This window comes from Marmota flaviventris, chromosome 9 (assembly GCF_047511675.1).
Source record: "Marmota flaviventris isolate mMarFla1 chromosome 9, mMarFla1.hap1, whole genome shotgun sequence".
Taxonomy (NCBI): domain Eukaryota; kingdom Metazoa; phylum Chordata; class Mammalia; order Rodentia; family Sciuridae; genus Marmota; species Marmota flaviventris.
The window spans coordinates 108,161,077-108,186,478 of NC_092506.1; the positions used below are offsets into that span (position 1 = coordinate 108,161,077).

The 25,402-nt window shown below is 33.9% G+C and overlaps 1 pseudogene; it reads right to left on the reverse strand.

Moving 5' to 3' along the window:
- Positions 1–7,843: 7,843 nt before the first annotated feature.
- LOC114088826 (olfactory receptor 8G50-like) lies at positions 7,844–8,787 on the reverse strand (annotated as a pseudogene).
- Positions 8,788–25,402: the final 16,615 nt, after the last annotated feature.

Sequence of the window (25,402 nt, forward strand, 5' to 3'; positions counted from 1 at the left end):
TGTTGAATGGAAATTAATCTTTGGGAGAGAGAACATGGGCAGTGATAGACTAAAATGTCACCCCAAAGATATCCAGGTCTCAGTTTCAGAAACTGTGAACACATTAAAAAATGGTCAACCAAATTTTGTGTGGGATTAATTTAAGAATCTTAAGATAGAAGGGTTTGCTGGTTTATCCGTGTGGGCCCCATGTAATTACAAGAGTTCCAATAAGAGGCAGACAGAATGAACAGAGTAGGTAGGAGACAGGACAATGGAAGCAAGAGGTTGAAGTGTTGTGGAGATGGGAACTCAAGTGAAGCAGCTACAACAGCCTCTAGAAGCTGACAAAAGGTAAGGAAAGGGTCTCTCCCATTAGGGCTGAAGAAAGAACCACTTCTGTCAACGCACTGACTCTAACCTATTGAGGTTGACTTTAGAATTATGACCTGTCCAACTATTTGATAATAAATATGTGTTGTTTTAAGTCTCTAAAAAATTGCAGGTTTTTTTTTTTTTTTTTTTACAGCAGCAATAGCCAATTAGTATGTATGATAAATAGAAGGTAACACACAAGTTTTACATAAAGTTTTTAAAAACAGAATGTATCCAATGAGTATTGATCCCACAGTAGTAGGTAGGATAGTTTAAATTGGAAAGAGACAGTGGACAGGTATTTAGGATACCATGTCAGTTTCCACATATAGGTGAGATTATGTACTATTTTTCTTTCTGTGTGTGGCTGACTTCACTTAGCATATTGACCACCAGGTTCATCCATGATGTAGAAATTTCAAAATCTCTTCTTTCAAAGCTAAGTAATATTTTATGGTGTGTGTGTGTGTGTGTGTGTGTGTGTGTGTGTGTTTATAGATAGACAGTAGGTAACAGTATGCAAAAACTGCAGTAAATAATACTGTATCAGATACTGGAAATTTGCTGAGAGTATATTTCAGGTGCTCTCATCTTCCCAAATTAAGAAAATATGTAAAGAGATTAATTTGTCAGAATTTGTCAATTTGATCAATTTTAATCATTTCACTATGTGTATTATACCAATATATCATATCATATGCTTTAAACATAAGCAATTTAAAATAAAATTATACTTGTAGAATGTCCCATGTTGAAAGACATAAAAGTAACAAAATGAGGAGAAAAAAATGTATCCTGAAGATAAAATTAGCATGAAGAAGCAATAGTTTAAAATTCATATTCCAGATATGTCAACATATGATTAGAAATAAAAACTTTTTTGGCATTTTCTTATGGGAATTATAGGATAAAAGAGCACAAACCACATGGACATGGTGTGAATTAGTAATATTTGTGGGACTGAAGACCAGTTGACTCATAAACTGCCACATTATTACTGACATAAAGATATGACAACTTTGTTTGAAATGGGTTTACACAAACAGTTGTAATCATTTAGTATAATTTAAGTTTGTCTAATGAAAAAGTATCTGGTTGTCCATTTTGCTTCCATCAGAACAGACAGGAAAGATTTTGCTTAATTTGATTAGATCTGAAAATAAAAGTGGAAGGAAAATGAAAGACATTCCGAGGACAGTAGCACATCCTATAGGAAAATTAGAATGTTCAGTGCAAAGAAAGGGATGCTTAAGAAGTCCTCAGTCTGCCCCCATTTCATGGGTCAGAGAGTAATGTGAGCTATATTATAGCTACTGGAGCCAAACTTACTTCTTAGTTGTAAGGTTGATCGCCTATTATGATTAGGACTATGGGCAGGTAGTGTAAACTCTGTAAGCTTTTGTTTCTTCAAAGGGAATGATTGCAGTATTATATTACTAGAATTATATTGTAAATATTAAATAGAGTAATGCATTTGAAGTCATGGTTAAAGTGATAGCTCAGAAAATCTCACTAATGATTATTATTGCAATTGTTACATCATATTCACAGTTGTTTTGTTGTTATTTTAAAATAAATCTATGGAACCCCCAAATAAACAAATAAATCTAGTGTGAATTGTGAACAATCACCAGAAACTAAGAAAAAGACTTAGAAGAGACTCTCCTTCAATGCCCCCCCAAATTAATTTCATATTTCCCACCTTGAGCCCTAAAAAAGAGTTTCAGTTCTTTAACTGCTGTGCCACCCAGTGTATAACAACTTGTTATACAATAGACCTAACAACCAATGCACTATACAATATTTGAAAGTTTTTTTTTTTCATTGACCTTTTCTAAATGTATTAAATATCTTGATTTACTCATAAAACAGAAATGCTAGAGCTGGGGGTGAAGTTCAGTGATGGCTCAATGGTAGACCACTTGCTTATATTTCCAAAGCCCTGGATCCAATTCCCAGCACCCCGAAGAAACAAATAAAAAAATAAATAATTAAAAATTTAGAAAATCCCCACTTGGAATATTTTAATTTGTGGGCTGAATAAAAGCATCTGGTTGTAAGAAAATAAAAAAGAGATACAGAGACAAGATGCAGAGGCAGGAAAGAAAGATGGCAGAATGGCAGAGAGGCCAAGCTGCCAAGTTTTATTTATATAATAGGTTACTTTAGGTCATTGGCATCATTAGTACATAGTGTTCATTATATTACTAGGCAGGTTACAGACTTAGCAACATTATACAGCTTATTCCTCAGTTATAAACTAAGTTGCAATGTGTTAGGAGCTTTGTGTAGCTCAAAAGAAAGTCCATTGTATAAAATTATTGACATGTGGCAGGTTTAGGCTCAGTGATACATTGTGGTTGTCTAACAAGAGAGTTCCTTATTCCCAGGAGCTGTGCTCCTGAGATCAAGGTCAAGGCTGATAAGACTAACACAGAGCCTCATCATGAAGAACATTGCTACAGCAGCCAGGCATCCTGTGTCTCTGCACGAAAGTTTTCCCAGCAGCCAGGCATGCTGTGTCTTTGCACAGAAATTTCCTAGCCACCAAGCATGCCACAGTCATGAAGTTATCAGAGACCTCAATTCCAAACACAGAACCCCTACATCTGTTAGACAATGCCATAAATTCATTAGAAGTTCTTAAGGAAAGAGAATAAATTCTCTTTCTTCTAGAAATAAAAAATAAATGTTAAGGAAAAGTGGAAATATGTGTATAATAGGCACAACTTTGGTTCTATGTAAAGAGTAAGTTGTTTGTTAAAATAAAAATAAAAATTATATTTGAAGTTCTTATAAAAATGTTCATAAATTTAATTTTGAGATAATAATTATATTTTTTAATTAAATTTACCTTGAGGTACTTGAAATTATTGCGAAATATGGAATTTTAATCTGTTCATTTTTAAGCTTTTTTTTTTTTTTAACAGATTTGGGAAAAAGGGAAAACTAACTTTGAAGTGTGACATGAGGTACTGCTATGGGCCATTGGGATTCAATTATGCCCCCTCCTCCTGGGAGTAGATACAATTTCCCAAGATGAGGCCCAGAGTGACAGGAAGATGTGGTGTTCTTACAGTCTCTGTCCTACTGGGCAGGGCTAACCACAAGGCAAGAACTCCTTGGTCTGACTCAGATATATGCAAAGTGGGCACCTAGAGTGTGGAGAGGTTTTCAGAGTGAAAGTGAAAAGCTCTTGTTGCAGATTTGAAATGAACTATCACCAATGCAAGTTTGGGATTGGTTTTTGAAGGATTAACATATGCACAACATATCTGCTGAAATGTGAGGTAGTCTGAGAGAACATGACATGGGGAGCAGGAAAGTTTGGTATAGTCATCCATAAATACTTGAGCATGTATTCTCTGCCTTACTGGAGCTAAGTGTCAATTGAAGAAAGGGAAATAAAGAATAATAAGTATCAAATTATCCCATAATCACTACAAGCAGAACAGGCTCATAAGAAACAGACTTTTTTTTTTCTGCAAGAAGACAGAGGTACTATATGGAAGAATAAGTTAGGTGGAGTTTCAAAGATGTATTTACTGAAGAAATAACTTTAAGTCCCTATAGCAAGAGGGGTACATTCTCCTAAGAGATTCTGGTGCATTTTTCACTCATGATCACTACTCGTAATAGATAAGACAATAGCTTAGAGAAATCACTTAACTCAGTGTTAAGTGAAAGAAATAGATTGACAATAAGTTCCTCATGGGCTCAGATTCACAGGCTCCACATCTGGAAAATTTTCTCAGGCAAGGAAGCTCACCCTTCTCCCTTGCTCAGTTCTATATATGACATAATTTCAGAGCTCCCAGGGGATAGCCCTATAGCACTATGTATCTTTCAACTACATTCCTTCAAGTGAGAGTTCGGACAAACTATAGTTTAGACCAGTAAGTGTCTATGAATAAACGTATGTAAACAAAATAGGCAGCATTACCTAGAATAAAACCAAAGCAATTTAACTCTCCCCAGCTCTCAAAGAAAGACACATAAAATATTTCTTCTGGGTATTGCAATGCAGATTATTATACTAACAATATTGTGCTCTCTTTTTATTTTTAGAAATTCCATTGTAGTTTATCTTACATATCATATCATGTCCTGAATATTGATATAGCAAATAATTTTAAATGCCAGTATAGGTGAAATTATGCTCTACACTGGGTATGGAGAATTGTGGTACTCTTGATTGGGTTGAGTTCCAATTAACATTCTACTACAAGATTTGCTATATTTATTCATCAGGTGTCAAACACCTTTTCAAACATACTGATTATTTTTTAACACTTTTATGACATGAGTGAAAATCCAGAAAACATGAGTACTCAAGAGCTCCTTGTTTGTTGGGAAGGGAATATTCAAAAGTTATCATATCTGCACTAAGATTTGCTTCAGAAAGAGCTCAAGACTACTAATTCAAAATCTTCATATTCAATAGTTCAGAATGTCCTCATTATCTTTCAAATCCTGGAAGAATTCTTCAAAATAAAGCTTAACAAAGTGAAGGCTAAAAAGGCATATATAGCTATTTGAGATTAGTGAGAGTTTAATGCCTATGCCATGAGATACACACTTTCTTCTTAATATAAGAAACAAATAAGAGAATTGTAAGTGATTATTGGATGGCAGAGAGTGTTCATATTCCTGGAGGTCTGGCAATGAAATGTGGAGAAGGTGCCTTCATGGAGATTATATCCCTGTACCACTGGACAACAAGCAGGCAAGTACAAACTAGAACAAAAGGCAGAGCAGCAGCTATGTTAGAAAACATAAACATGGCATGTTCATACATTTGTAATCCAGACTTTAAAGTTGTGATTAGGGTGTCTCAGTAACAGAAGAAATAAGATAGATGACAAATGAGGTATATTATGGTTAGGCCAGGCTAAAATTATGCAAAATTAAAGATTACATCTACCATAGAGCTATGATTTTTGTTATTTTTTGAATGGCCAGAATAAAGTACACTGTAATCACTGTTGTAAAATAGTATTTTCTCTTCTTTTTTTCTCACAATTTGCATTACAGTTGTATATAATGATGTGATTTTTTTTGTTAAATATCCATTCACACACACAATATAACACTATGATTTGTCCAACATCACTCCCAACACAAACCCCCTCCCTCCTTCCCTTTCCTCTATTGATTTCTCTTTGATTTTCATTAGGCCTCTGCTCCCTGTCTTTCTTTTCCTTTTTCCACTCTAGTTTCCACATATGAAAGAAAATTTGAGTCTTGAGCTTCTGAACTTGACTTATTTTACTTAATGTGATGGGCTCTAGTTCCATCTATTTTCCAACCAATCATTTAATTTTATTTTTCTTTATGACTGAATAAAACACCACTGTGTGTACATATTTTCTTTATTCATTCATCCACTGATGGACATCTAGACTGGTTCCATAGTCTGGCTATTGTGAATTGTGCTGCTATAAAAGTAGGTATGCATGTATCTCTGTAGTACAATGACTTTAATTATTTTATTTATAAATATTGAGGAATGGTATAGCTGGGTCATATGGTAGTTCCATGCCTAGTCTTTGAGAAACCTCCATTCTGATTTTCATAGTACTAACTTATAATCCTACCAACAGTGTTCCTTTTTCTGCACATCCTCTCCATCATTTATTGTTATTTGTATTCTTGATGATTGCTATTCTGACTAATGTGAAATGAAATCTCAGTGTAATTTTGATTTGTGTTTCCCTAATTGCTAATAATGTTGAACAGTTTTTCATATATTTGTAGACATTTGTATTCTTTTAAAAATGTTTTTAATTCATTACTCTATTTGTTAATTGGGTTATTTGATTTTTTTGATGTACAATTTTTTGATTTTTGTATATTTTAGATATTAATCCTCTGTCCTAAGAGTAGCTAGGAAAGATTTTTCTTCTATAGATTCTCTTTTCACAGTCTTAATTGTTTCTTTTGCTGTGCAGAAGCTTTTTAATTTGATGCCATCCCATTTATTAACAATTAGCATTATTTATTGAGCTTTAGGGGTCCTATTGAGAACGTCATTGCCTGGGACTAAAAACTGGAGTGTGGAGCCTACATTGTCTTTTAGGAATTACATAGTTCTTCTGTTCTAATTTCTAGGTTGTTGACCCATTTTAATTTGATTTTTGTGCAGGGTGAGAAACAAAGGTCTACTTTCATTCTTCTACATATGGATAGCCAGTTTTTCTAGCACCATTTGTTAAAAAGGCTATATTTTCTCCAGTGTTTCTTTTTAGCACCTTTGTCAAGGGCCAGATGACTATAGATGTGTGGGTTTGTCTCTGTGTCTTCTATTCTGTACTGTTATGGTTTGGATGTGAAATGTCCCCCCAAAAGCTCATGTGTGAGACAATGCAAGAAGGTTCAAAGGAGGAAAGATTGTATTATGAAGGCCTTAACCCAATTAGTGAATTAATCGCCTGATGGGATTAATGGAAAAAAGAGAGATTTACAAATGACAATGATTGCCTCAGGAGACTAACTCAAGTTTTCTGGCTGCTGTTTACAAGAGTACTAATGAAAGCTTAAATGAGGAAGGGGGAGAGAAGCAAATTTATTGCTTGAAAGGGTCTTTCCCTGTCCCCTCAAAAGAATCATTTTTCCCCCCAGAGTTATTATTGATCTTGAAGTAGGAGGGGTATTTATTATTAGTCAGAATATAATTTTCTTATTTTAATTTTTCCATTTAAATCAATAATTCATATGAGTACACTAGTAAAAGACTGTCATTTTTAAACCTGAGATTCCATAAAGAATGTTGGAAAAAATTGTTTTTTTGGGTTAGAGAAATGAGTATAAAATATAGGTAGTAGCATCACCCATAAACTGGGGAGCAAGGAATATTGCAAAGATTTATGTCAAAATATGCATGATATTATTAGTCATATTTATTATTGTCAGTCTTTCCCAGTAGAATGATATCTCCTTGTGGGTTGGAACAAATTTATCTCTCATAACATGCCTATTTTCTAGTAGAGTTCTACAAGCTTACTAAGAATTTGCATAATATTTTATATATTATAAATTATTGAAAGTATTTAATTTAGAGATGACACTTTCAGAAATGTTAGCCTAAATGGTTAGTTTAAAATGACATATATGCAATGTAATGAGAATATCAAGGATATTGACCAAATGTATTTATTCTCCAGACAAATATAAATAATTTATACCTAAAATGAGCTATGTTTCATACAAAAAAGGCATTATCAACCCTAGTCAGTACTTTGAAGCTTTATAAATGTGTTCAGATGTGATACAGGTTACTCTGCATAGATGGATAATGGGGCATCCTGAACAGGTGCTATCCTCCATGAGTCTGATCCCATAAGTCCAGTCTTACATTTGACACCTTTCTTTCAAGAAATCAAGTAGGAATAGTAATCTCATGACTTGTAGATATACGTTGCTATATCTGGACTGCTTCCTTATAAACCTCCAGGAATTGTAACTTTTTGCTAAAGTAAAATACTCTTTTTCATGGGATACTTCTTTTTTCAAGTAACTTATTTAGGGCAAGTTTCACATCCTTATTCCTCAAGCTATAGATTACAGGGTTCAGCATGGGCACAATAATAGTATAAAACACAGAAGACACTTTTCCTTGGTCCATTGAGCTAACTGATGATGGCTGCAGGTACATAAATGCAGCAGATCCAAAGAAGAGAGCAACAGCTGAGACATGGGAGCTGCAGGTGCTGAAGGCTTTGGCTCTGCCTTCAGTGGAGTGAATGTGCAGGATGCTGGCTATGATGAAGATGTAGGAGCTGAGGATGGTCAGGATTGGGACAAGGATATTAAATGCACTGAAACACAGAACTACTACCTCATTGACAAAAGTACTGGAGCAAGATAGCTCTAATAGTGGGAAAAGATCACAGAAGTAATGGTTTATTTTATCAACCTTACAGAATAGTATTCTTAGCATGCAGACTGTGTGAACTGTGGCACCAATCAATCCCATGCTATACACTCCAACTATCAACCAGAACAGACTTGAGAAGACATGGTTACATTGTAAAGCAAAGGGTTACAGATGGCAACATAGCGGTCATATGCCATTGCAGCCAACATGTGGCATTCTGATATAACAAAAACTAGGAAGAAATAGAGCTGAGTCATGCATTCAGGGTAGGAAATGATGTTTTTCTGCACCACAAAGTTTACCAGCATTTTGGGGGTAATGACAGTGGATTGGCAGAGGTCAATGAAAGACAGACTGCTGAGGAAATAGTACATAGGTGTATGCAGGTGAGAGCTGAGCCCAATCAGCATGACCATGCCCAGGTTCCCTACCACAGTGAACATGTAGATTCCTATGAAGAAGAGAAAGAGGGGCAGCTGGAGCTCTGGTTTGTTTGTTAATCCAGCCAGGATAAATTCTGTCACTGTGGTGGAATGGTTTCCTTGTGTCATTTTCTTCTTGGAATTCTATGGAGGAAGTGAAACAAATTTAATATATGTATTTATCATCTCATCCCACACTCAAGTGTGAACCATAATTCAAACCTTTCCATCCAGTTGTGGCCATTTTTTTTCTTTCTTTTTTTTTTTTTTTTTTTTTTGCCAACTGCTCAACTGTGTTTGTCGTTAAAAACCTTGAGATCCCCAAAACATGAGACATGTTAACAAATATCAGAATTTTCCTCATTTGCATTCTCTGATAAAATAGTGGTGATTAGTCCCTGATAATCTCAATAACTGTCCTGGGAACTTTGTTCCAGTAACTCTTCAGGCATTAATTCTAATGAACGTGTAGATTCCTATGAAGAAGAGGAAGAGGCAAAAATTTTTGTGAAAATAAAAAAAAAGCATCTATAAAAATCCATGGCTAATATGACACTGAAAAGGGAAAGACTGAAAGACTTTGCCCCAGAGGTAATGAACATGTCAAGATGCTCACACCCTGCACTTTTATTCAACATTATACTAGAAGCTCTAGATAGTAAAATCAGGCAAGAAAATAAAAGTAAAGGACATTCAGATTTGAAAGTAGGAAGTAAAACTATTCCTACTTATAAAATGTTGTAATCTTGTCCATAGAAAAATCCCAAGGAACCAATAGAAAGGAACTATTAGATGAAAATTTAAAAGTTCACCAACATGGCAGAATACAAAGTCTACAGAAAAATTCTTATGTATATCCATATGTTTGCAGTGAACAATAAAATAATACACTTGAAATGGCATGAAAAAAATAAAATTTTTGACAATAAATTAAAGGAAACACAAGACATTAAACTTATATTTACAAAACATCCATAAACAGAATGAAAGAGCTACATAAATGGAAAAACATACCATATTAGTGAATCAATAATATTCAATTTTGTCAAAATAGCAGTACTTCCCAAATTGATCTATAAGTTTAGTGCAATCCCTATCAAAATCTCAGCTTTATTATGACGAACATTTACACACTGGTCATAAAATTCCAAGGATAATGCAAGTGACACAGAATAATCAAAATAAACTTGAAAGAGGAGAAGAACAAACTTGGAGACATCCCATTTCTCACTTGAGAACTTACTACAATATAACTGTGATGAAGTTAGTGTGGCATTGTCATAAGTACAGATATATAGAGAAATGAAGCAGAATTGACAATACAGATACAAACTCACATCTATGAAGAATTAAATAGTCATAAGGATTCATGACAATCAAATATGAATCCAGGTTATACATTAGCTTTGGAGGCCTCTAAGGGAACTAGCTCTCAATGATTTTGGTGATGGCCATTCAACATAGAGACTCTGGGGCTGTCTTTTCCTTAGGGAATTAAAATGTGAATTTCAATATATGACGAGCTCACTTACATATAGGTAAAATATTTTTTTTCAACAAATGACACTAGCCCAATTTGATGGGTACATGTAAAATAATTAACTTGGGTGCTTTTTTCACACAATTAACAAAAAAATAATTCAAAATGTGTCATAGAACTAAATGTAAGAGCTAACACTATTACAATATTAGAAAAAAAGCATAAGACTATATCTTTATAACTTTAAATTTAATGATAGTCCTTAGATAAGATCCTAATATTAAAACAAATTTGACAGGGATAAACCAAACGTTTGCTGTGGGCATTCAGCATGTGGACACAAATGTATAGAATTCCTGATTTTCAGAATGACACCATCTTGAGGGGGACAGAAAGGGCTGACTAACTACTGTGCTGCATATGACTGTGTGGGTCCTGTAGGAACACGGTTATTATGGTGTTAGCTCAGAATGGGGTCAGTGAAGGCTTTTTAAGCGAACCTGAATGTAGAAATATAAGTAGAAATGAGGGAGCTCTGAGCAACATTCAAAGTAGGGATGCAATGACCTCACAGTTCCTCATATCAAAATCCCTGGATCCAGAGAAAAAACACCTATAAATACCAGTAATTTCTTTATAAGGAAGAGAGTATCCAAAATGATACCCGAGAGAAACTGTATCTGGTGAATTGTGATTAATTCTGGAAGGGTATTATATGGTGGTGGTTTATAGATTGCAATTATTCAGGAATATTGAATATTTAGATTAAAATAATTCAAGCCAAGTATCTACATGACAGTAACAACAAATAGTATTTATTGTATGACGCCTCAAATGGAAGCTCTATAGCCATAGAGATATGTTTCATCTTTATATATCTAACCATTAAACGTACCTGGAAGCTGTATGAGTTGAATTATGAAAAAGATAATTTTCTGCCTTCATATTTTTTGCAGAAAGGATGAACAATCATTTTCAGGTAGATGCAAGAAATCACTGTTATATTGTAAGGGGGCTCAACTTCATGAAAGTCCTCTTCTGAGAGTAAAAGGATATAGAATAATTGGAATTCAGATACTCAGTCTTTCTCTACTTGGAAACAGGAATCCAGGTTATACATTAGCTTTAGACCAAATGCTCTGAGGGAACTAACTCTTAATGATTTTGGTGGTGGCAGTTCAATATAGAGACTCCTCGGCTCTGATTCCCTTAGGGAATTAAAGTGCAGATTTCAATATACAAGGAGCTCACTTACATATTATAAATTAAATGCCACAATTCCTCCTGGTAGCTTCCTCAAAGTACTACCCAAGATACTCACCAAAATGATTTCAATTTTTGTCTAGAGTTCTGATCCATAATATATGTTATAAAAATATAGAGGTGGAAGTTCTCTCAGGATTTCCTCTCATCAGGGATGAGCTGTTGGGATGTAAGAGCAGTTAAATCTTGTTTTTTTTTTTCATCTTTCATATGAAACTGTCAATAGCTCCCTTGTGTATAATAATCTCTCTGCTGAAAAAGTAGTAATTATTAGATAAAGGACTAGAAATTAAAGCCTCATGGATACAGTTCTAGCAGGTCTTCATGATAACAACTTCCTATCTGAAAATGATAACTAAAATGTTTAAAACCATGATTTCAATCCTTGTTGTTTCCTGAAGGCTTGGAGCAATAGTTAGTTATTTGTAATTATTAGTGAAAGTTGCTCTGTAGAGGTCTCTGTAGTTTTCAAGACACTTATGGCATCATCTCAGTGAAGGACTTGGAGGTGAAAGGTGTTGACCTAAGGAACTTAGGAAATAAGTAGAGATGCAGGATTAGAGACAAAATGAATTGCATAATTTATTACAGTTGATAAAGATATTTCTCATAAAGGTACAGGTTAACAGGAAAGAACAAATATTGTTCAGTAAATAGTGGCAAGCATGTTTCATAAAGTGGAAGTTAGATGATTGATGGGGGTTTTCTAGTGAAGTATATGGTGCTGCATAAGAATAGGAAATGTCACTATGAATTGATGCTTAGATCAATGCAGACACATATAAACTGGAGAGATGTAATTTGAAATGTTCATGAAGACAGATTTGCATATACACATTCATCTCCCACTTCATTCAGCTGAGGGAACCAGGGAACCAGAAACAATAACTCCCAGGTAGTAATGAGCACACCCGGCTTCCACAGATGTCCTGGGTTTCTAATAAAGTTCTTCAATAAATATAACCAGAGTTCCTTGAAGAAATGGCTAATGCTAAGTGTAGGCATGGGAGATAGAAAATGTTTGGAAAATTTTGAAGTGACAGAAAGCAAAAAAAAAAAAAAGTATTAAAATGGTGGGAATGTGTCAAGTGTGCACAGGAATCAAATAAAAGATTTGATTTTATTTGATTGGATAAAATGTGGCTTTTTGTATCTGATTTCTTACGATGGCAAAAGCTGGAAGCAGTTGAGCCATAAAATCAGTATATTTGTTCTGGTTCTCGGAACATTCATCTTACCTCAACTGGATTAATTTTGCCTGAAAAGCATAGATAGTTCTTCAATTTTTTTATGCCTGATACTTTTTATAAACTCTTCATAATTTTCATCTTTTTAGCTGCCCAAACCAATGATTGCTACCTGACAGCCAGTGCAGGAGATTATCAATCATAAGGTCTGGGTTCAAATCTTGACCATGTGATTATTGATGTATGAGAGTGTGCAAATTGTGCGAATTGTTTGGGGATCATCAATGTTCTTTATCTATAAGTTTAAAAGATAATATATCTCATGGATTTTTTTTTTTTTTTTGGATTTCAAATGAAATACTGTGTGAACAAGGCATTTTTTTTAAATGTCAATCTTTCTGCAATGTGAAAAACTGCCACTGCTTCATCTTTAAAAAAAAGTATCAAAAAGTTTGGCATGATGTCTTGAAGAGACCTAGACTGTTGGTATTTTTAATGATAGTCCTATTGACATATAATTCATACAGAAAATTCATGCTTTTAAAGTGTAGAAATTAAATAATTTCCGTATATATTCAGAGTACTACAGTATTGACGTAGCACAATTTTAGAACATTTTTATCATTTCAAAATGATTCCTTGTGCCCATTTACAGTTGTTCCGTTTCTGTCCTTCCTTTAGGAATTCACTAATATCTTGTGTCTTTATGGACTTGTCTTTTCAGGATAGTTCATAGAAATGGATAAAATGTGGCTTTTTGTATCTGATTTCTTTATATTAGCATAACATTTTAAACATTCACCCATTTTATAGCATCTATCAGTTCTTCATTCCCTCTTTTAGGAGGAAATGATATTCCATTTATGGATATACTGCATTTGTTTATTATTTATTAAATTGTGGACATATCAGTTTATTTCATCTTTGGCTATTAATAATTTTGCCATAAAATTAGTGTGTAAATATTTTTGTGTACAAATAGAATATGTCCTTGATTCTTTTGGGTATATACTCAGGGTTAAGGTGATAGATCTAAACTTCTGACACTTCAACTCTGATACATACACACAAACACACACACGCACACACACACACACACAATGGTGTATTACTCAGCCATAAAGAAGAATGAATTATGGCATTTGCTGGTAAATGGACCAAACTGGAGACTCTCTCATGCTAAACGAAACACACCAGACTCAGAAAATCAAAGGTTGAATGTTTTCTCTGACATGTGGAAGCTAGTCTGAAATAGGGAGAGAGTGAGAGAGAAAGGGAAAAGTAGGAAGAAATTCCATTAAATAGAAAGAAAGATTGATGGGCTATATGAAAGGCTAGATGAAAAGAGATGCATAAAGGAAAAGTAATAGAATGAATCTGACTTAATTTTCCTCTGTACACATATGAATATACCACAGTGAACCTCACCATCATGTATAGCCACCAGACACTAAACAACAAAACAACAACAACCGAAACTAAAATTAGATAGCAGAAAGATCAATGGAGTAGAGGGAAAGCAAACAAGGGATGGGGGAGGGGTGGAAAGGGGGTAGTACTAGGAACTGACTTAGAGCAAATTATATTCCATTCTTTTATAATTATGTCAAAATGAATCCTAATGTTATATATAACTAAAAAGAACCAATAAAAAAGAAACCTAGATTTTCTTATATGTTATGTTATCTCAAACATAAAGCTAGATATAAACCTTAGCGTTCAACCTTTCTATAGTAAGAAAACAAAAGAAGAACTAATATCAAAACCAAGTATAGAACCAATCAAATTCTAGTTAGCAGAATCAACTTGATCTAATAGGTTATATTGATTTTTTGAAACCAACTACTTGATACTGAATTTAACAAGAAAATATTTTTATTTGAGAGTCTTTTGTTTTACTGATAAACTTGATTCTATAGCTCAAGGTATATTTAACCATCATTTAAGCCCTCCTTCTTATGCTTGTCATAATCTCACTTTAAAAAGAATGACTTTTTAAATGTAAAAATGTATCATTTTTACAGGCTGAATAATCAAATTTTAAAGAGAATGCATTTAAAATTTTAAGAAAAGTCATCGACCCAAGAATGGTGTTTACATTGGTAATCTCTGAGGTTCCTTTTAGTTCAAAGTTTCTGTTTAATAATCAAGAATCAAAAATTTGCGAGGCCCTGGGTTTGATCCTCAGCACCGCATAAAAATAAATAAATAAAATAAAGATGTAAAAAAAACTTAAAAAATCAAAAATTTATAAACAGTGATGATGTGTTTATGCTGGTTTTTGTTGTAGGCATAGTCTAGATATTTCTCTTCATTTCTGTTCACCATTGGCTTCCAAGTGGTTAGGCATAGCTCTGAACATAAGGAAACTGTAGAAATCCAAGGGCTGCCTACATGAAGATGTCACTTACAAGGAGATATTGAACTCAGCAGTATTTACAGTTAGACTGTTTTCAGCTAGTTTCAGCTGTGCTCAGGCTCTTGTGCTGACCACTGTGGAGAAAATGAAGATGGAATGAATGGCAGAAGATATATGGAGGCACACACCTTATTTGAAAGCACACAAGAACAACAGAAGATGTAAATCCTGAATAGATACTAATCCATTCCTTGGATAGCACAGTACTTCACTGTGGTCTCTCTTGCCACTTGTTCTATGATATTTTCTGTATGTTGTTTGACTATCCTGTGCCCGGTTGTTTCATCACAAAGAAAATAATTCCCTTACATGACATTTAAGGTTTCATTGGTTTTTATATACTTACATCTAAAAGGATATAAGCATTTACTGCTCTGTTTAGATATAGCCAATTCTTTTATCATGGCCCCAATGGATTTTTTAAATATTTTATTTAAAGCAGTAAATTCTATTCTACTTGTTATAAATTCCATTTGTTATAAATTATTGTTATTTCTATTGATTTTGTTGTATGTGTATTTATGTGCAAGTGTGCATTTTTATTTGTATTTAAAGTAAATATCCGTTAGTGCCCTGAAAGTAGCTATAAATGTAAATTAAATCTAACTTTGTGATTTTATAATGGGGGAAGGGTTGATATGGGATATAATATGTCTTATCATGTGTTGATAGAATCAGCAAGTATCTGGTTAAATTTCAAACATGAGGATCATTCTGGTTGATAAATTGAGCCTATTCATTCCTTCATGAAATTTGCTCTGAGTCTAAATTTGCTTACCCTGGATGTGCTGCTCAGTTTAAGTGCCTGATTTAAATATGCTTTTCACCATGTCCTTGGCAAAGCTATTTCTGACCACTGAAATATGATTGACAAATTTGATTGTTGTTTCTTGGAGGGGAAAGGAGTCTATATTCAGGATATGTAGCCATGTGGAGCCTCAACATGAATAACTTTCACTGTTCTATTATTTCCAGTCAAAGGTATCTAAATACAGTGTGAGTGGCAAGTGTCACTTTTATTGCTAACTCTCTTTAGAGGGGCAGTGTTAGAAGAAGGTGTTTAATGCAGTGGTTTAGGAAGCATCAGCTTCATCATGAACAAAATGAAGAAACTGATGTGGATAAAACTGTCCACGAGCATGTGTGTGTGAAAGAAGCTGTATGATCACATCTATGTGTGTCTCATTCATAATCAACTTTTCTTGGGAATTACAATTACAGAGAGACTCCAAGACATAAACACTTTAACAAGCTCCCTTGCATTACCTAAATAAATCCCAGTCTTATTAATCCACTTTGCCTCATAACGCAGCTCACAGATGGGGACCAAATACTAGAGGGAAATAATCAATGTCATAGTGTGCATGAGAAGCATCTCATAGGAATGATTCCTTTGAGATTAATTAATATAAAAAGTACTCTTCGTGGTGATTTCCTTTGAGAGATCTTATAGCTTGGTGTGAGTGGCAAGAGAAGATTTTGTAAATGTGTTTCTTGTTAGGAGCTTTCCAATAATTTAAGGAACAAGGGTTATTTTCTCAATTTTAGCAAATGATGTTAATGGGAAAGCATACCCTGGTATCAAGGGTACATATCATCTATTGTGAGAGACATGAGGGCAGAAGAGGGTTTGGGAGTGGGACAAACTCAGGGCTGAATGCTAGCAAGACCACATAGGTGACACTGAGAATACTGCCTAAGCTCTCAGTCTCACTTTTTTGAAACCACAAATGAGTGATAATAACAAATTATTTCTATGAGAATTAAATGAGGTGAGAACGTAAATGACCAGGCAAAGCACTCAACTCATATTGAAAGCTCTATAAATCTTGGCTGATCACCACCATTTCCTGGTGGTAGCTTTACTTCATTCTGTGCAAACTACAGTTACACTTTTAATAAGGCTCTTACTTGCTTGTCTACTATAAATCCCATTCAATCTAATGTACCCTTTCCTCTTGTGTTTTTGCTTCTGTCAAATTACTTTTACAAATTCTTAATTTTTTGTAGCAGTTACTAGCAGGAGCATTGATATTTCTGATGTTTCCTGAGAATTTGGGCAAATTAGGAGCTGGGTCATTTTATGACTTCTTTTTTTTTTTTTCTGGCTTTGCATTGTCCTATATTTTTTAAAATTAACTAATTAATTAATTTTACAGTAGAATGCATTTTAACATATTGTACACAAATGGAGCACACCTTCTTATTCCTCAGGCTATATGTGGTTCAGAGTCACTCTAGTAGTGTACTCATACATGTATATAGGGTAATAATGTCTGTCTTTTTCTAATTTCCTTCCCATCCCCACAAGCCCACCCTTCCCCTTACTCCCCTCTACACACAAAAAAATTCCTTCATTCTTCCCTATCCCTTTGCCCCACTATATATCAGCATCTGTTTATCAGAGAAAACATTCAATTTTTGGTTTGGGGGGACAGGCTTATTTCACTTAGCATGGTATTCTCTAGTTCCATCCATTTACCTGCAAATGCCATAATTTTATTTTTCTTTAAAGCTGAGTAATATTTTATTGTGTATGTGTACTGCATTTTCTTTATCCATTCATCTTTCGAAGGGCATATAGGTTGGTTCCATAGTTTCACTATTGTGAATTGAACTGCTATAAACATTGATGTGGCTGCTTCACTATACTATGCTGATTTTAAGTCCTTTGGGTATAAAACAAGGAGCGGGATAGCTGGGTTAAATGGTGAATCCATTCCAAGTTTTCTGAGAAATCTCCATACTGCTTTCCAGGTTGGTTGCATTAATTTGTAGTCCCTACAAAAATATATGAGTATATCATTTTCCCCACATCCTTGCCAACACTTACTATTGCTTGTATTTTTGATAATTGCCATTCTGACTGGAGTAAGATAAAAATCTTACAGTAGCTTTGGCTGCATTTCTTTAATTGTTACAGATGATGTATTGTCTTATAATTTGTTACTTGTAACTGAAGCCCTTATACTAGTTGAATTGACATAAACTGTGCAATTCCAATGTTAATTTAAATAATTACCATTTTTAATTTTATATTTATGTTTTAAATTCTTCTTTTTTTAGTTAGACATGAGAGTATAATCTATTTTGATATATTGATACAAGCATGGAATACATCTTATTCTAGTTAGAATCCAAGTCTTATGGATGTACACCATGGTGAGATTCACTGTGGTAAATTCATACATATACATAGGAAAGTTGTGTCAGATTTATTCCACTGTCTTTACTTTTCCTATCTCCTTCCATTCTCTTCATTTCGCTTTGTCTAATCCAATGAACTTCTATCTTCTCTTTCTCCTCCTTATTATGGGTTAGCTTCCAAACATCAGAAAACACTCAACCTTTGGTTTTTTTGGAATTGGCTTATTTCACTTAGCATGCAATATCTATCATTTTTATGGAACTATGATTTCAAGAATTCAAAATGACTGTGAGAACTATCATGGGAAAAAGATACTTAGCCAAATTTGCTTCAATATCACATAATTATAAATTAATGTACAAAGTATTTTGTATTAAATTAAATTAAAATACTTTGTTATATACAATACTGGATGTGATGGTTAATAGTAAGAGTCAGCATGATTGGGCCAGAAGTGACCAGAATTAGTCAAATATTTTTCTGAGTGTATCTATGAAAGTGTTTTCAATGAGACTAACGTTTAAATAAGTAGACTAAGTAAAGCACATTGCCTTCCTAATACAGATGTCCACCTTCCAGTTTTAAGACTTGAATAGAACAAATAGATTAAATAGGAGAGAAATTTGGTGGTTTTATTGATTGATCTGGCACATGTTTTTTTTTTTTTTTCCTACTCTCAGACTGAAATTTACAACACTGGCTTTCCTGATTCTCAGGTCTTCAGAGTCACACTGAGCTTATACCTTTGACTCTCTTGCATCTCCAGCTTGCCAACTGCAGACTTGGGATTTCTTAGCCTCCATAGTTGTGAGCCAATTCCTTGTAACACAAACACACACACACACACACACACACACACACACACACGTCTTTGATTTATGATGAATTGAATTATCTTTTTAACTTCACAATGGTGCAAAAACAATACATATTCAGTAGAAACTGTACTTTGAATTCTGAGCTTTGAAGTTTTCCTGGACTATCAATATGTGATATGATAGTCTGTCATGATGCTGGGCAGTCACAGCAAGCCTCAGCTCCTAGTCAGCCACATGATCACCAGGGTTAACCACCAATACTCTACATTGTGCTATGTTGCTCAGAGGATGTTCAGTAGGCTAGGTGTATTAAATGCACTTTCAACTTATAATATTTCAATTTAAAATAAGTTTATCATCATGCAACCTTATCATAAATCCAGGGTTATGGCACTCCTTCCTATAGGTTATGGTTCTCTGGAGAACCATGACTAGCATGACTCATCCACGGCTGTCATTTGTAAATTTCTTAGTGTATGCTAATCCCTGAGCTAAGCTCTTGTCATGGAGACATTACTTAATAGTCACATTAATCCTACAAGTTAGACAATTTTCATCCTCCTAATAAATTTGACAATATGGTACTCAGAAACTTTGCCTAATGATACACCAATGGCAAGTTGGCTGAGTGTGAGTTTAAATTCAGATTCATCTGACTTTAAAGCTCAAAAAACACTTTTTTAAAACACTATTCTTTGTCACTAATATGCCTGAAGACCTGTTTCCAAAAAAAAATTGTCAATTGAACACTGCTTTTCTATTGTTTTTATTTTTATTCTTTTTACTTAAAGAATAAAATAGAAAAGAGGGAAGATAATTTATTTATCAAATCCTCATTACCTTCAAATGTCATTTTAGGTAAATTGAAAAACTAAGTCAAGACTTTACAATTCAACAAAATATACTCATATATTTATATTTCTACTAATTAAAATGTAGCATTTTGAATCAGTTGAGAAATTTATTAACAGTCATAACATTTATATATTTAATTCTGTCCCCTGTCAACATAGACCATCACTATTCTTCTCAAAGCAGAGGCTGAGCCCATTACTGCTAGACACTTAATAACATGTAGCAAATGTATAAACTGAAGTCCTGACCATCTATGAAATGTCACCCCAAAGTCATGCTTCCATTTACTTCTTCAACAATGAAGAATTGGACAGTTCTAAACTGTATCTTTGCTTCTCCTTAATATACATAGGTAACTATTATTTTTTTTAATTTTTTAGTGTATTATAGTTACACATAATAGTGGGGTTCATTTTTTTACATATTCTTACATACATATAATATAATGTGCTCCATTCCAATCTCTAGTACTTATATTTTATTTTTCCTCCCTTCCTCCCTGTTCTAACCCCTTTCATCCACTCCATTGTTCTTGATTTATTTATTGTTTTTTCATTGCTGGGGTATAGATATACATAAAGAGTAGAATTCATTGTGATATATTCGTAAATTCCCATCACATAATTTTGTCAATTTCTTTCTGCAGCTCCTCCTCTTTTCCACCACTCCTTTCTCCTACTCAATCCCCTTCCTCTACTCCATGTTCTCCCTACTATTTTTATGAGATCATCTTCCTCTTTTAAAATTCCTTATTTCTCTCTAATTTATGCATACAAGAGAAAACATTTGACCCTAGACTTTCTGAGTCTGGCTTATTTCACCCAGTATGATGTTCCATCCATTTACCAGTGAGTGTCACAATTTCATTGTTCTTTATGGCTCAGTAAAACTCTACTGTATATATAGCCCATTTTTTTTTTATCCATTCATCGTAACTATCACTGCTAGAAAAAACAAGGATCAACATTCCAACATATTGGCACAGGCAACAGCTTCCTTAGTAAGACTCCTAAAGCTCAAGAAATAAAAACAAGAATAATTAAATGGGATGGCTTCAAATTAAGAGGCTTATATAAACCAAAAAAAATTTTAAAAAAATAAGTATATAAAGAACGAGTCTATAGAATGAGAGAAAATCTTTTCCAGGCACTCTTCTGAGAGGGAATTAATGTTCAGAATATTTAAATATCTCAAAAAACTTAACACCAAAAAGACTAATAGCTTGCTAAACAAATGGACAAATTAACTAAACAGATGTTTCTCAAAATAAGAAATGCAAATGACCAACAAATATATAAAAAAATGTTTAACATTCTTAGTAATCAGGGAAATGCAAATCAAAACTAAACTGAGTTTTTATCCTACTCCAGTTAAGTGGTAATCATCAAGAATACGAATCATAACAAATGCTGGTGAGATGTGTGTAGGGGAATACACACTCATACATTATTGGTGGGACTACAAATTAGTAAAACCACTCTGGAAAGAAGTATTGAGGTATGGAACCACTATGACTCAACTATTCAACTCCTTAGTATTTAGCCCAAAGAAGTAAAGTTAGCACACTATACTGATATAGGCACATCATTCTTCACAGCAGCGTAATTCATTATAGCGATGTTAGGGAACCAGCCCAGTTGCCTGTCAACAGACAAAAGAATAACATTAACTCTTATTCTTGTAGGCAACTTTGTAAATCTTATTTTGCATAATGAGATGATGCTTTATGCCATGATATAAAACTGAAAAACAGAGAAATCAGAACTTAAATATGGCTTTATGTAGGGAAATTATTCAAAGCAAATGAACTTTCAACTTGGGTCTTGAAGAATAGCTAGAAGTTGTCCAGCAGAGGAATTAAGGTAAGGCATTCTAGAAAAGAAAATAAAGATTTTTAAAGGTAGCCTTGTGAATGATTCTATTTTAAGTGTTTTCTGAAACCATCTCCAACGTATGTCCTGTGATTAATCTTTTCTGCCTTTAAAAATTTTATATGTTTTCATGAAATATTTACTACATTTTTAAAAATTATTTACATATTTTGCTACCCATGCTTAGATATGAACTTCTTAAGAATAACACCTACAGACCTTTATAATTCCAGTTTTTATAATAGCAAGTACTTAACAGATAATGGTTTATTATTAAAAAAAAAATCAGTGAATCAGGCACAATGTTACGTGCCTATAATCCCAGGAACTTGGGACTTAGGCTCTAAGTTTGAGACCACCAGACCTAGCACCTTAGTGAGACCCTAAGCAACCTAATGAGAACTTGTCTAAAAAGAAAAAAAAAAGACTTGGGATGTACCTCAGTACTAGCAAAACAACAATAACAAGAAGTACTCAAACATACAAAAAACAAAAAGAACAAGTCAGTGGATGAATAAAATTTCAAAGTGGATATTGAGAAGGTAACAAGGATAAGGCGTAAAGGTGTGGTTCTGGAATACCATGTGGCTTTGAGGATACTGAAGAGGTAGATTGGGTCTGACTGTTAAACTCACAGATAATACACCAAACTTTTTTGTTTTATGTTACTAAATTTGTTGTCGATTTTCATAGTAGTAATATCAGATTAATGACTGCCATTCTGACTGATATGAAAAGAAATCTCAGGGTAGTTATGATTTGCATGTCCCTAATTGCTAAGGATGTTGAAGTCACTTTTGTATATTTGTTGGCTATTGGTATTGCTTTTTTAAGAAGTGTTTGCTTATTTAACTATCCCATTTTTTAATTGGGCTTTTTTTTTGGTTTTAAGTTTTTGAGTTCTTTATATATTCTAGATATTAATCTTTTACCAGTAGAGTAGCTAGCAAAGATATTTTCCCATTTTGTATGCTCTCTCTTTATATTCTTAATTCTTTCCTTTGCTGTGCAGAAACTTTTTGATTTTCTTCCCACATTTTTTAAAATCACTGCATTATAGTTGTAGATAATGGTGGGATTTGTTGTTAATGTATCTGTATATGCACACAGTATATCAATATGATCTGATTTCATATTGTATACTTTAAAAATAAAATGACATTTGTTGTAAATTAAATGTTGAAAAACAGGAAAGAAGCAAAATCAGGAGAACAGGAACTCAGAACTGAGGTTCTAAGTTTGAGACCACCAGAGTGGGACCCTAAGCAACTTAATGAGATCTTTTCTGGTAAAATAAAAAGAAAGAAAAGAAAAAAAGACTTGGGATGTACCCCAGTAAGGGCAGCAAAACAACAAGAAGAAGAAGTACCCAAACAAACAAAAAATAAAAACAACAAGTCAGTGGATGAATAAAATTTCAAAGTGGATATTGAGTAGATGACAAGGATAAGTGGGAGAGGTAAAATTTGCATGAAAAAACAATTGTTTAAAATTCACATTTCAGATAGATCAATATATGGTTAGAAAAAAAAACTTTTTTTGACATTTCCTTATGGGAATTATGAGATAAAAGAGCACACATCACATCACATGGACATGCTATGAATTAGCTAGATTTGTGGAATTTGTGCTCTTGAGAGCAGTTGACTCATAAACTGCCACATTATCAATGGTGTAAAAATAAGACAATCTTGTATAATATGGGTTTACACAATCAGTTGTAATCTTCTACTATAATTTGAGTCTTTTTAATGAAAAAGGCCCTGGTTCTCCATTTTGCTTCCATCAGAACAGATAAGAAAGACTTTGCTTACTTTGATTTGATCTGAAAACAAAATTGGATTGAAGATGAAAGACATTCTGAGAACAGCAGCATAGTCCTACAGGGAAATCATAATGTTCAGTGCACAGAAAGGGATGATATGAAATGAAATCTCAGGGTAGTTATAATTTGCATGTCCTCAGATCTGCTCCCATTTCATGGGTCAGAGTGCACTGTGAGCTATGTTATGCCTACTGAAGCCAAACTTATTTCTTAGTTGTGAGGGTTGATCACTTAATACATTTGGGACATTGTGAAAGTAGTGTAAACTCTGTAAGCTTTGATTTCTTCAGAGAGAATGATCATAGTATCATATACTAGAGTAACATTATAAATATCACATTTGAAGTCCTGGGCAAAGTGCATGACAGATCAGAAAATCTCAATAATGATTATTATTGCAATTGTTACATCATATTCACAGTTGTTTGTATTGTTATTTAAAAATAAGCCTAGGGTGGATTGTGGACAATCACCAAATGGTAAGGAAGAAGCACAGCAGAAATTTTTTCCCAGGGTGCTTACTAATTCTTCACTTCAGACTTTTAGCCTTGAATGTTACAAATTGCAGTTGTTTAAAGCCATCCAGTTTTAGCAACCAATACACTATGTAAGATTTGAAAGTTTTGATTTTCATTGACATTCACCAAGTATATTGAATATTGTGATTTACTTATATAGCAGGAATGCTGGGACTTGGGTTGTACTCTGTAATAGCGCAGTGGTGGACTGCTTGCCTAGCATGCACAAAGCCCTAAGATAGATTTTCCGCATCTTGAAGAAAAGGAAGAGAGAGGTGGGGAGGGAGAGAGAGGGAGAAAGAAATAAAATATCCCAGAAACACTTCAAATATTTTAATTTGTGAACTGAATAAAAGCATCTGGTAGATGATGCCATAAACCCATCAGGAGTTCTTAAAGAGCCAATAAATGAAAAACAACGACTTCTTTTCTTCTGGAAACAAAAGAAAAATGTTGGGGAAAAATGGAAAAGTGTGTATCATAAGAATTACTTTGGTTCTATGTGAAGAGGAAGTTATTTGATGGACATAAAATTTTTATTTAAAATTCTTACCAAAAATATTCATAAATATAATCTTGAGATAATAATTGTAATATATTTGAAAATTAATTTACTTTGAAGTGTTTGAAATTATTCTGCAAAAGTGGAATTTTAATCTGTTGATTTTTAAATAATTTTTACAGCTTTGAGAGGAAGGGGAAGTTAACATTTAAGCGTGGCATGAAGTGCAGTTAGGACCATGGAGATTCTGTTATGCCTCCTCCTTCTGGGAACATGCACAATGTTTCCCAAGATGGGTGCCCAGAGGGACAGGAAATGTGATTTTCTTATACAGTCTCCTGTCCTACTGAGTAGGGCTAACCACAAAGGCAAAAACTCCTTGGGCTGACTTGCATATAGGCAAAATGGGCACTGGAGTGTGGAGAAGATTTTGAGTGAAAGTGAAAAGCTCATGTTGTAGATTTGAAATGAAGTATCCCAATCCAAGTGTGGGTTTAGCTTTTGAAGGAGTAAAAGATGAATCTCACATCTGCTTAAATGGAAGGTGTTCTGAGAGAACATGGCATGGAGAACCAGGGTAGCTTTGTGTAATCATCAGTAAATACTTGAGTGTGTATTCTTTGCCTTACTGGAGCTTAAAGTAAGTTGAAGAAAGGGAAATAAAAATGGATATTCAAATGATTCCATAAGTACCACAAGCAGAACAGGCTAAGAAAAAATAGCCATTTTCTCTGGAAGAAGACTGAAGACAGAGGGATAATGTGGGAAGAATGTGTTAGAAAATGAGTTTCAAAGATGAGTCCCTATAGTAAGAGAGGTGCATTCTCTTGAGACAAATTCTGGTATATTTTCCATTCATTATCA